A 13,210-nucleotide genomic window follows, 5' to 3' on the forward strand; every position below is an offset into this window, starting at 1 on the left:
TTGTTCCACCATCTTCTTATTCAACAAATGCATACTTCTGCTACCAATCTTCCTGTGTGTACCGATTGGTCGTAATTTGTTGGCGAGAACACTGTGATATTCCTATCTATTATACACCTGCAACAAAAAAGAATTTTTGTGTTGATAATACTTTTGGAGTCAATGTATATATATTTTGGGTAGGGGTATAGATTGTACATATGAGATTTCATATAAGGACGGTGACATCTCTTAATTTTTTTCTATTAATTCATTTTTTTATTTTTTACAAAAAAATATTTTCATTTATGAAAAAAAATCATTAATTATATTCAAAATAATGTTTAGAGTTTTGTTTAGAAACTAAGTTCACAACTGAATTTAGTGAAATAATATAAGATGGTTTCAACCATAATTTTAACTTTGGATAAGGGTTTATTATGAAAATTGATATTTTTTTTTATAAAAAAAAATTAATAAACAAGACTATTAGGAGTACTACAACCTTTTTAAATACCCTAACAAAATTCTACCAACCCAAAGTTCCAACTAGTTAAAGAAGGGTCTTGTCCACACATATAAAAATCAACTAAATTGTACTAATCAGTCCTCGGTCATCGATCCTAGAGAAGACCTCAGACATCGAACATTGGTGCCAGATAGTAAAGATGGCCACGTAAGCTGCATCCCACAAGCAATATGAGTTAACATATTCAAATATAAGTCACGAGGGATCCATGCACGCAGGGTGCGCATTCGGGCGCGGCACAAGAAAACAACCCTTGGAGGCGCTAAGGCTCGTTAGGGTTAGGGTTTTCAAGGGAAGACTGCATGCATGGCACGTGAATACTTAGGACACCCACAGAACAGATGGCCCCGCAGCATTGGTGCATGAGTTGGTACCTTGGCGGTCATTTTGTTAATCGTTGCACTCCAGAAAAGAGAAGTCTTATGCGCCAGATTACGATAAGATTATGTGATAGCGACGCAAGGACATTCTCCCAGGAACCCTAGATATGGGTAACAGGACAAAAGTAACCCTAGTTACAACCTATATAAAGGGTGGTAAGTACCCTAGCAAGGTACACCGTTTCAAAGACTTAAACTACTTTATTCACTTACTGTTTCTTTGCCCCAATACTGACTAGAGCGTCGGAGTGCAAACGGCCGCCTTTGTCTTTGCAGGTAAGAGGCTCTTCAACCCAAGGAAGTTTGATCCTCAGGCGGAGACAAGCGTGCCAAAGACTGTCGTTCGAGTCAACCGACAAGCGAGTCAACCGGCGAGAACATAAATTATAAGAAAGTATATTACTAATACATTATCTTTTAAGACAATAGTACGTAACCTACAACCATTAAAGAATAATTTGTCCTAAAAACTAAAAAATAGAAGAAAACAAAGGTATATTAGCAAAGATTCTAACTCTAAAATTAAATTGGGCATACTTTTTTTTTAGTTTTTATATTTTTTTTATCAACAAAGAATGTAATAAATTAGAAAGGGATATTTTAGGGGTAATCCAACCCGTTTTCAAGAATCAAGAGGCCCTTGCCCCTAAAAGAAAAACAATTTAAAGTGCATAAAATCTATAAATCTTGCAACTCAATGAGACTTAACATGTTGCAGAACAACGTTATAGGCTTCATGTTCCTCACCGAAATCCATGACAACCACACAAGAGCAACCAGTGACCTTCCTAACTTTTCCTTCGGAATCAATCTTACACAAACCAGCCCATTCACCCAAGGTCTTTGCACTAGGAAAAGTGAAGAGGCTAACAATGTGCTCTGCACAAATGGCCTTAACAGGTTTAACATATTCAGGGTGGTCACGGTCTTTTGCTAGAGCTATGCAACATGCTTCTCAATCACTTTTGCAGTCTCGTGAAGGCCTCATGCAAGACCGCCAACGCCAGAGATTTTCTGAGCACGAGTTGCAAGGCGGACATGATTTCCACGACCTCACCTGGAATGGAAGTAGCTGGCTCAGATGGGACAACAACCTCTTCACCTGATATCTCCTTGTTGCTAGATAAAAACAAAATCTCCTTCCTTTAAAGTTGATGATGCTTGCGCCAAAACCAATAGTTGCTGAGAACAGTGACAATAATCTTATAACACATTGCAACAATTACTAACTAACAAAAACAGTGAAAGCTCATGGATTGGTTGCATAAATAGAACAAAAGAATCAAAGTACTTATACAAATAAACCTTCAAAGGCTCTGGCCCCTCACAAGACTGGCAGCAAAGGATTGCCTAATGTATAAAGGAACCACCACACTATAGCATTTATCAACATTAACAATTTAGGAAAAAGCCTTGAACAACAAGTCTGAGTCCACTAAGGCAGAGCTAAGGTGCTCAGACTGGCAATTGCAAGAGAAAGCCCCCACTGTGGTACCCTTCTACTCCATGTCTCCAGAATTGTAGCACCCTTGGATTTAGCATTAAGATAACCCTCACACGGTCAACACTGATTCTGCATCAAGAAAAAATTCTTCTTAGCCTCATTTACATTCCAACTTTTTCTGAATAATTAGCCTCTTCTTGACCTTCACCTTCTTGCCCCTCAATCTCCACCCTCTCTGCACTTTACATCTCCTCCTTAGAATAGGCAGCAAATGCATCATTTTTAACTAGCAAATTGGTTCAGCCTCTCCTGCATCACTAGGTTTGTACCGAACCTGCACCTTCAAAACCAGCCAGTAACCCCTGCACACTGGCTTCCATTCCCCTGCACACTTCGATTGGTATGGCTTGCTTCTAGCTTTTAGTCCTTATTCTTGTGTTATGGCTTAAAATATATACCAACGTATGACAACTTAACATTAAAACTATCACTTTCATACCTTTCACACAATGTTCAACAACTATAAGAAGCAATCTTGTTCAGACCCCTACACATCTGCACGCCACACACATTTCTGATAGCATTTGGCAGCAATGTGCCCTGTAGGTCCTGATGGAGATGTGCCTTCATGATTTTTGGATTTTGTTGTTGAATGGCGGAAGCATCATTGATTGAAGACGAATCAAGGTCCTCCTAAGAGTGGTGGTGACCTTGAAGGTGCATGAGAGGTAGGGATTGAGAATGATGAGGCCAACTCTACTTGGAAAGGGAAAATTTGTGAAGATTAAAAGCCTAACCTAGGAGGTTTTGGGAAAGAAGTGAAATTGGCACAATTTGGCAGCAATTCACTAAGTATATTAATCTTGCAAATACATGAGCCAAGCCCGCTTATTTATAGTGTTTAGAGGGCTGGAAATTCAAAAGAAAGTGGAAGGAAATTCAAATCAATTCCCTCCCAAAAGTGGCGCCTAAATGAGCACATGGGGAGGGGTGTGTCTAGTTTGTAAGCTCACCCCCTCCATGGGCTTTCTAGACCGGCCTTGGTAAATTTAAAGGTTTTTAGAAACTCTAAGTTTACCTAGGTTGGTGTTTTTAGGTGTAAAATTAATTCTAAGAAAAATTACAAATAAAGTTCCTATGCTAATTTTGACAAGAAATTAAAGTCTACTCTACACTAGAGTTTATGGCATTTGAACATGTAAAAGAACGTCTTCTTGGATCCTCTTGGCCATAACTCTAGGGGTTGGCCCAAATCTACCATTTGGTGGGCTTGCATGTGGGCTTGTGCTTGGGCCTCTTCCATCATCCCCTCCCTCTTGAAAAGGATTTGTCCTCAAATCCAATGGTTCTTCTTCTTCTTTGTTAGGGGGATGGATGTGGTTGGATGGTGTCCATCATCTCCTCCTTCTTGAGAGGATCTATCCTCAGATCTACAGGGTCGATCTTGAATAGCAGCCTTTTTCTTGCTTTGACAACTATGCTCGTCCTCCTGGATCAAATGTCCATCTATGGGAATCATCAAACAAAGGAAATGAGTTAGTTTGAGTAGTTGTATAAAAGTCATCTTTATGAAGTTGCCATTCTTTTTGTTTTTCTATTGTTTTTGGCAACTTTTTACAAGATTTCTTTAGGGAGGAGTCCATAATTTTTTTTCTTTCAAAAGCTCAAGAGTTTTATCAACTCCAAAATGACTTATGAATCCTCCTTCATGTGACTCTTTTACAAGGAATTTTCTATGTGTTATTTGGGGTATGCAAAAGTTTTTCTTCTTTAAATAAGTACCCCTCATAAACATAAAACCTCCATGTGCTCTATGTTACTTAGCAAAAGTGGGTGCAAAATCTTGATCTTCTTTATAAAGTTTAGGTATGTTTTCAAATCCAATAATTTGGGCTCCAAGTTTTAAAAAGAGGGCATGTCTCCTTGATAGAGCATCTGCCACAATATTTGTATTGCCCTTCTTGTATTTGATAACATATGGAATTTGCTCAAGAAATCCCATCCATTTTGCATTTAAGTTGTGTTGACTCTTTAAATATTTTAAAGACTCATGCAGGACCTTCACAAGTGCATAGAGCTCGTTGTTATAGATGGGGTAGTTGAGGTTTGTACCATGAAGTTTTTCACTAAAATATGCAATTGGGTGCCCACCTTGTAACAACACAACACCTATTCCAACTCCCGATGCATCACACTCTAGCTCAAAAGCTTTTGCAAAGTTTGGTAAAGCTAGAATGGGAGCATTGGTGAGTTGAGCTTTCAACCTTTGAAAGGCTTGCTCATGCTTCTCCATCCAACAAATGGAGTGTCTTTCTTCACTAACTCATTAAGTGGTGAAGCTATACTTGAGAAGTTAGGATCAAATCTCCTATAATAGCTTGCTAAACCATGAAAGCTCCTAACGTCTCCTACATTTTGTTGTGTTGGCCATTCTTGGATGCCTTTGTTTTTCTCGGGGTCAACATGTACCCCATTTTTGTTAACTATAAAACCCAAAGACACTACACTATCAACACACAAAAAGTACATTTATCACTATTAGCAAACAAACTATTAACTCTAAGCACTAAGAAAACTTCCCTAAGGTGGCTTAGGTAATCATAAACTACAACATATTTACCTATGCATTCCCTCTTTAAAGATTCCTTTTTAACTATGCTTGTAAGGGGTGTTGTAAGATATTTCTCATTCTTTCTAGAATCTTCTTCTTCTTTTTCAAACAACCCCTCACTTGACTTTTCTATTTCTTTTTTTTTTTTCTCATGTTCTTCACTCTCACTAGTTTCTTTGTCTTGGCTACTATTGTTATCTTTGTTCCTTAAGATCATAGATCTTTCATTGGAACAATGAGATGCTAAATAACCCTTACCAGGACATTCTAAACTTTGAACTTTTCTAGCTGGAGTGTGTGAGATATGCTCGGATAGGTTTTGGGAAAGTTCTAGAGATGTTTCTTTTATATGTTATTCCCCTCTTCGGAACCCATCCTTGTCATAAGATACAGAGTATGAACTTTGTTTTTGACTTGATTGTTTTCTCAAAATTTGTTTTTCAACTTTAATGTTAAGTTGAATAAAGTCATTTAAATCTCTATAAGGTAAAAGTTCAACTTTGTTTCTTATCTCAAGTTTGAGGCCACTTAAAAACCTAGATATGGTGGTATGGTTGTCTTCGTTAATCCCTGCCCTTTTTATATATAAAACTATCTTTTGCCAATATTCTTCTACACTTAGATTTTTTTTCTGAAGTCCTTGGAGTTTGTCCATTGACTTCCTTGGAGTTTCTGGACCTTTCTCCGCGAGCCCCCCTTGTTCTTCCCTCTTCTCTTCTTCTGTCGAGTCTTTCTGTTTACGAACACTCATCCCTTTTCATCTTCTTGCAGCTTTCTCGATGACTCGTTCAAAACTCACACCAAACCCTCCTCCATCTCCTCGCAACCCTCCGGCGAAAACCCGTAGGGCCAACCCCTCTTCCTCTCGCGACCCCCCAAGGGGTCCCAATGCTTCCTCCGAACAAGTCGCGAGACCCGCGTCCTCTTACCGTAGCCAACCGCAACCAAACCCACCACAAACCAGTGTGGGGGTAGAACCCTTACCAGATTACAAGCGGTTATATCCGTGGGCCTCCGCAACCTTGTTGGGCGAGACCTCCTCCATCAACTCCAACCTTGACGTTATTCGCCTTAAGAGGGGTGACAAGGCAAACCTCTCCTTCAGCAAAGAGCATGATGATAAAGTGGTTGTGCGGCCTTGTCCTCCCGGTGAGCCAATTTGCACTGATGACCAGGGGAGCGACAACACCCCCTTCTGCTTCATCTACACAACCACGTTTAAAAAGGTCAAACTCCGGGTTCCCTTTACGCGTTTTGAGAGGGAGCTCTTGACCGAGCTTGACATTGCTCCCGCCCAGCTCCATTCCAACAGCTGGGCGTTCGTGCGAGCTTACCAGATTATCTGCGCCCACTTGGGGCTCCCGGTCTCTGTGGACGTATTCCTGTATCTGTTTGAGGCGAAGAACCCGGGCGATCGTCTATGGGCTAGCCTTAACGGGATTGCCGGGAGGTCCATTCTTTCCATCTTCCAGCAATCCTACAAGGATTCGAAGGGGAAGTTCGTACGTGTGTGCTGCAGCAATCAAGACCCTTCTCTTCTCGACGGGTTCCCCTTGTATTGGGTGAATAAGGGGAAGAACAAGTCAAGTTTCAAGAAGGCCAGGGGACCGAAAAAGATGGGGGCCCTTGACAAGGATTTGTGCAATTTTTGGAAAGGAGTCGCTTCCTGCAACGTGGTTCTCCCCACCTCCTCCATTATTTCTTATGAGTTTCATGAAAGCCAGCTAGACGTCCATATAGGTTTGTCCTTGAGCTTTCTCAACTTACACTTATGTCATGCGACTTTTGGATCTCTATCTTGTGCGTAATTTTAGCTTTCCCTATGTGTTGTCTTTCATTACTCATCTTTCTTTGCATTGTTAACCACTAGACTAATCATGGGCCATTGTGCAGACATGTTGCTGGGAAAGAATAAGATGGCTGAGCTACGGGCCATAGCAAGGCGCCATAAGCTGGCGGCGGGCTCCCAAACGGTTCCGAATTCTGTTGCTGAGATCGCCGCAGCCCAAGGTCAGTCTCCGCCAGCTGATCCACCGGCAGCCGCCGCTCTTCCAGCCCCTCATCGCAAGAAACTACCCCTCAAGAAGGCCAAGAGGAAGGCCCCCAGGGTAGTGTCTGATGAAGAGACGGATGAAGCCACTAAGGATGGGCTAATCAGTAAGAGGAAGAGGGTGGCAGTGGCAGAGCCCCCAGCAATTGAAAGTGCCGCTCCAAACTTTGTTGAGAACCCCCCCAGCGCCTCCACACTATTCGAGTCCGCTAGGAGGTTCCACTTTCAAACGCTTCGGTTGCTGAGGCCGCCCCCGAGCAACTTGCTGACACACAGGCCTCCATTCAAATCGCCAAAGAGCTGCCCAACTCACTACCACGCCTCGAAGCTCCCTCCGCAATCCAACCTTGTGAGGGTGGCGGTGAGCACCAACCTCCACCTCCCGCAACGACCTCGAGCCTCCCAGCCGCTCTTCAAGAAGCTTTGAAGTCCTTTACCGTGCGCCTAAGTGCTATGGTCGACGACTGTCTTCCTCAGATCGCCAGCGAAGGGCTCAAGGATTCTTTGGAGAAGTTCGAGCTTGATAACCGGGTCTACCAGGAAGTGGCAAGCACCGCGAAAGCTGCGGCCAAGAAAACCAAATGCGACATGCTGATGCAAGGTCTCGAGTTTTCGCAGGTCGAAAATGCCCTCAAGGACGAGCTCCAGAGCGTACGCAAAGACAACAAAGAGCTGCGCAAAAAGCTTCATGACAAACTTCAAGACGCTGTCGAGTTGGAGAGCAAGATCGTCCCTCTGAGGGAGGAAATTGCCGCGCTGAAGGAGGCGAAGGTGACTGATGCCGAGAAGGTGGCCAATTTGGAGAAGAGGTCTGTCGAGAGGGAGACTCTTCTGGGCAAAGTTGAGCAAGATCGGGACAAAGCTTCCCAGGAACTAGCCGAAACTGCTGCGGAGCTTGCGCGAGTTCGTGAAGAAAACACTGATCTCAAGAAGAAAACTGACGAGCTCGATGAAGAGAACCGCGGATTGAAGACAAAGATCGACGAGCTTCAGCTCGATGCTGCCCAAGTTCTCACTTCCGGCTTCGGAGCAGCTCTGGAGCAGTTTGCTTGCAAATTCCCCGATCTGGACCTCTCGGAGTTTTCTGTATGCAATGAGGTGGTGGATGGGAAGATCGTCCCCCCCATCGATTTATCGCCTTGAAAATTCTTGTACTTAACTTTGGTCTGTATTTTTCATTCTGTTTGAACATATCTGATACTCATGCGCATGTATATATATATATATATATATCCTTCTAACTTATCCGTCGTGCAATTAACTTGTTTATCTGCACGGTTTTTCCTCAACTCAACGTGCTTTGTATCAATCGGTACTTAACTTTCAGCAAGCCTTCTTAACTTAAACAAACGGTTAACTTGAAACAATAACATCTAACACAACATCACTTACCCGGTAAAAAAGGCTTAGGTCGGCCTTGATATCTGTACCCTTTCTCACCCAATCTACCAAGGGCCAAAGGCATTCCTACGTTGTCGCCAGGAACTTTGCTGACGCGGGCCCTTGCCATGCAATCCTACTCTGTTTCATTTTCGTGCAATGGGCTTCTGGCGACGCCACCTTCTTCTTAACTGAGAACGTCCCCACGAGGCCACCTCCTGATTTTATCTTTGCTCATCTGGGAGGAGAGCCGCCTTTCGGATCCTTCTCTGTCTCCCTAAGTTTCAGAACAATGACTTGGGTGGTGGGGTGCCCTCTGCGAACCTCTCCTACCACCCTTTAACTTCTAACTTAACTGGCCTTACTAGGAAAATATTGGTGTCTCATTCGAGGGAACAGAGTTCTTCTCCAACCCTCCTTTCTCGTACTTGAGACTGTCAACACCCCTGACTTTTCGGTTTCATCTCGCCTGAACTCACTCAAGGGTGAGAAGGACTTTCTCTGGTGTCTCAACTTGCCCAGGGGCTACCTTTTCCCTGGATGTACTGAGGACTTTCAATCTCATCTCGCCTATTTTCGCTCACGGCGAGTAGGGCCTTTTAATCTTTTCTTGTCCAAACTCATTCGGGGTGAGAAGGACCTTTTATTGTGCCTCAACTTGCCCAGGGGTCTGCCTGGATGCACTGAGGACTTTTAATCTCATCTGGTACCGGGGCTAGCTATTCATACTTGAGGAGGGGGCGTCCCGAAGGAATCCCTTAACCCCTGCTCAAGGACTAAGCGCCCGGGTTTTAACTGTCATCTGGTACCGGGGCTAGCTATTCATACTTGTGGAGGGGCGTTCCGAAGGAATCCCTTAACCCCTGCTCAAGGACTAGGCACCCGAGCTTTAACTGTTATCTTGTTCTGAACTCTCGCCTATACTCGCTCTAGGCGAGTAGGACTTCTTAATTTGTTCTCGCCTACGCTCACTATAGGCGAGAAGGACTTAAAACTTGGCTTTCACCTCCGATCGCCAGGTGGCGATGAGGGTTCTAAAATTACGCTTTAAAACCTTACACAGAATGCATGTGATCTGAACTTGCCTTAAATTAAACAAAGATGATGAAGTTTCTTTCCAAACGCTTAAAAACGATGAGCATGCAAACTTAACAATGGGGAAACTTTAAAACTTTACTAACTTTTTTGAAACCTTTTTTATTGGATGACCTCGTTAAAAAACCCTCTTCAGGGAAAAAGAGTGCCCCCTTGAAAAACTGTTTTATTGCTACTTACAATGTTTCAACTGTAATAAAACTTGAGATGGGTGGCGTTCCAAGTGCGAGGAATCGCCCCTCCTTCCAGTGTTTCTAGGCGGTAAGCATCGTTTCCGAGTGCTTCGGTTACTCTGAACGGTCCCGTCCACTTAGGCGACAGCTTGTTCTGCATCTCGTACTGGTGGACCTTCCTCATCACCAGGTCGCCATCTCTGAATTTGTCTTGATTTCATCCGGGAGTTGTACTTACGTTCCACTCTTCTTTTTACTGCTTTGGCTTTTACCCTTGCCTCCTCCCTGACTTCGTCCAGCAAATCCAAATTCATTCTCCTTTCGGCGTTCGAGTCTTCTGCTACGAAGTTCTGGAATCTTGGCGAGCTTTCCTGGATTTCGACTGGGATCATCGCGTCACACCCATATACCAAGCTAAACGGGGTTTCGTGGGTTCCCGATTGTTCGGTAGTATGATATGCCCATACTATGCGGGGGACTTCCTCAGCCCAAGACCCCTTGGCTTTCTCCAACCTCCTCTTCAGTCCTCTCAGCAAAACCTGATTGGTCGACTCCACTTGCCCATTCGTTTGTGGGTGCTCCACAGAAGCAAACACCTGTTGCATCCCAATATCCTCGCACAGTTTCTTCAATAAGTGACTTGCGAATTGGGTCCCATTATCTGATACCAAACGCTTGGGTACACCAAAACGACACACGATGTTCTTCCATACGAAATTCTGAATCTTGTGTGCGGTGATCTGGGCTACTGGTTCCGCTTCAATCCATTTCGTGAAGTACTCGATCGCTACGACTAAGTACTTCATTTGCCTGATCGCCAACGGAAAGGGCCCCAGAATATCGATTCCCCACGTATGACATGGCCAGGGGCTGTAGATTGACTTTAGCTCTTCTTGGGGCGCCTTGTGTCAATAAGCGTGTTGCTGGCATTGTTTGCAACGTTGTGCGTATTCCTTGCAATCTTCCCTCATGGTTGGCCAATAATAGCCCGCGCGAAGAGTTCTCGTTGCCAGGGCTCGACCTCCGATGTGGCTTCCGCAGATTCCCTCGTGGAGTTCAGTCATAATTCTTACGCACTTCTCTCCATGCACACATACTAATAAGGGGTGTGTAAATTCGAACCTGTACAGCTCCCCATCGATCAAGGTGAACTTGCTGGAGCTTTTCTTTATCTTCCTGGCCTCTGTTGGATCTACTGGGAGGACGTCGTCTGCTATGTACCGCTGGTATGGTGTTATCCATGTATCTGGTTGGTAAACGGCGCAAACTCGCGTTGTCTTCGCTTCCTCCACTGGGTGCGCCCTAACTCTCGGTGCTCTCTGTTGAAGATGGTTGCTGCCCCTTCAAGATTGTGTTTGATGAAGACTTGTATGCTGTGTTTGATGAAGACATTTATGTACTTTCCATGTATTTTGTGCTTTGCTTTAAGTGTGTCTTAAGTGTGTCTTAGTTAGTGCTTAGAGGTTGTCTAAGAGTAGCTTTTTGCTGAGTATCTCACCTCATAACCACTGGCCATGTGTTAAGAACAAGCATAAGTTTTCTAAAACTGTCTTTCACATGTTTTACACAAAAACACGTTTTACTGCATAAAAATAAATCTGTTCTTTTCTAAATAAACAGATTCATTTTCTTCACTGATGCCTTGGCTAAAGTCTTGTAAAAATTGGATTTTGTGCATCAGGTATTTTGACTAAGTCTTCTTCTTTTCAAAACGACTGAGTTTCAAACAGTTAAACTTCCTCTGTTTTCGTTTTGAAAAATAAATCTGTTCATCTGTAAATGAACAGATTCTTTTTTTGCCTCTGGTGCCATATCATACTTAAACGTTTTTCAGTTTTATCTCAGCACCAGAATGGTTGACTAAGTCTCCTCACTTAACAGATTCTCTAACTGCTTTTGAAAATAAATCAGTTTATTTTATTTTCAATCTGTTCATTTTATAACAGCTTTAACTGTTTTTCAAAATTCTGTTATAAGCTGGCATTCTATAAAATGCAAACTTATTTTCTGAGTTGAACAACGATTCAAACAGTTTATACATTTGCAAAAAACAAGTTTTAACAGCAGAGAGTTAAGTGTTTTCAAGGATTAGCATTTGTTCTTCAAAGATTTCAAAAATCACAAAGTGCTTGTTCTTGGTTTGGTTCCAAAAGCTTGATGTGAGGTGCAGCTACTGTTCTAGCAATCTTGTCTACTGGTTTAAGGCTGATCTTTGTTACCTCAATCAGGTGTAGTCGTTTCACTTCTTATTACTTGTAAAAGTTTGGTTGAATCCTCTTCTTGATAGGTGTTCTTGGAGAGTGGATGTGTGTGTATGAGTGCTGAAATAGGTTTTTTCAGCAAGAGTACCTAAGTTCTTGTAGGTTTCAAGAACAGTGGGAAGTGTACTTGATTGTACTGTGTGTTAGTGAATTCCACCTGTTGTTGGTGAAGACTGGATGTAGCTCAGGTTGAGTGAACCAGTATAATTGTTTGTGTTCATTCTCTCCCTCACTCTGCAATTTCGTTTCTGCATAATTGATAAAACAGCAAAGAAATAAATCTGTTCAATTGAAAATAAATCTGTTCTTTCTGGGCACAGTGCATACTGTTCTTGATTTCTGAAAAAGCTGTTTTAATCTGATAAGAACATATAAAATCTGCTAAAAGCCACTGGAACAGATTGACTGTGATAGGTTGCTCAAGAAACTGTCAACGCCATTAATTGAACCTTAAACAATTGCTTAAAGTTGAAGCTTGCTGTTCTGTGATTAAGTGTTCTTAATTTCTGGAAATTTGCTTAACATCAAGAAGAACATTCATAGTCTGTTAAAAGCCACTGAAACAGCTTGTTTGCAAAGATCACTCAATTAATTAGCATGCTATCAATTGAACCTTAATCACTTGCTTGAAATTGAAGCTTGCAGTTTTGTGTTTCACTGTCTTTCAAATCTGATATTTGTGTGTGTGCTGCTGAAAATTTTCACTGCATGATCTTGTGATTAATCTTGCTGAATTAAAAGCTTTTCAAACAAAAACAGTGCTAAAATAAATCTGTTCATTTTTACATAAATCGATTTATTTTCTGTAAAACTGGGTTAAACACTGTTTCTGCGAAGAAGTTTTAAAAGATCAATTCACCCCCCCTCTTGAACTTTGGCACTATTAAACCCAACACTCTCAAGGTTTATTGAGTTAACGATTGATGACTCCATGCTATCCCTTCCGTTGACTTGCAAACTTGAAGAACCTGGTGGTCTGCTGCGAACGCCCGAGGTGTCTTTAGAGTTTCTTGTATAACAGTCCTCTGCCTGCCCCCCTTGCCTGAATTGGCGAGCTTGGCAAGCAAGTCAACTCGGGCATTCTGCTCCCTTGGTACGTGCACCACTTCGAACAATGCAAAAGAACTTCTCAGCTCCTGTACATACTCTAGATAAGCCGCCATTTGTGGATCCTTGGCTTGGAATTCGCCGGTCACCTGCCCGGTGATCAGCAAAGAGTCGCTCTTGGCCATCAGTGCCTTCGCCCCCATTTCCTTTGCCAAAAGGATACCGGCAATCAATGCCTCATATTCCGCCTGATTATTGCTG

General features: G+C 42.7%; 1 pseudogene; it reads right to left on the reverse strand.

Moving 5' to 3' along the window:
- Window positions 1-1,582: 1,582 nt before the first annotated feature.
- LOC150027578 (small ribosomal subunit protein eS12 pseudogene) lies at window positions 1,583-2,712 on the reverse strand (annotated as a pseudogene).
- Window positions 2,713-13,210: the final 10,498 nt, after the last annotated feature.

Source organism: Phaseolus vulgaris, chromosome 5, assembly GCF_051622355.1.
Source record: "Phaseolus vulgaris cultivar YP4 chromosome 5, ASM5162235v1, whole genome shotgun sequence".
Lineage (NCBI taxonomy): Eukaryota > Viridiplantae > Streptophyta > Magnoliopsida > Fabales > Fabaceae > Phaseolus > Phaseolus vulgaris.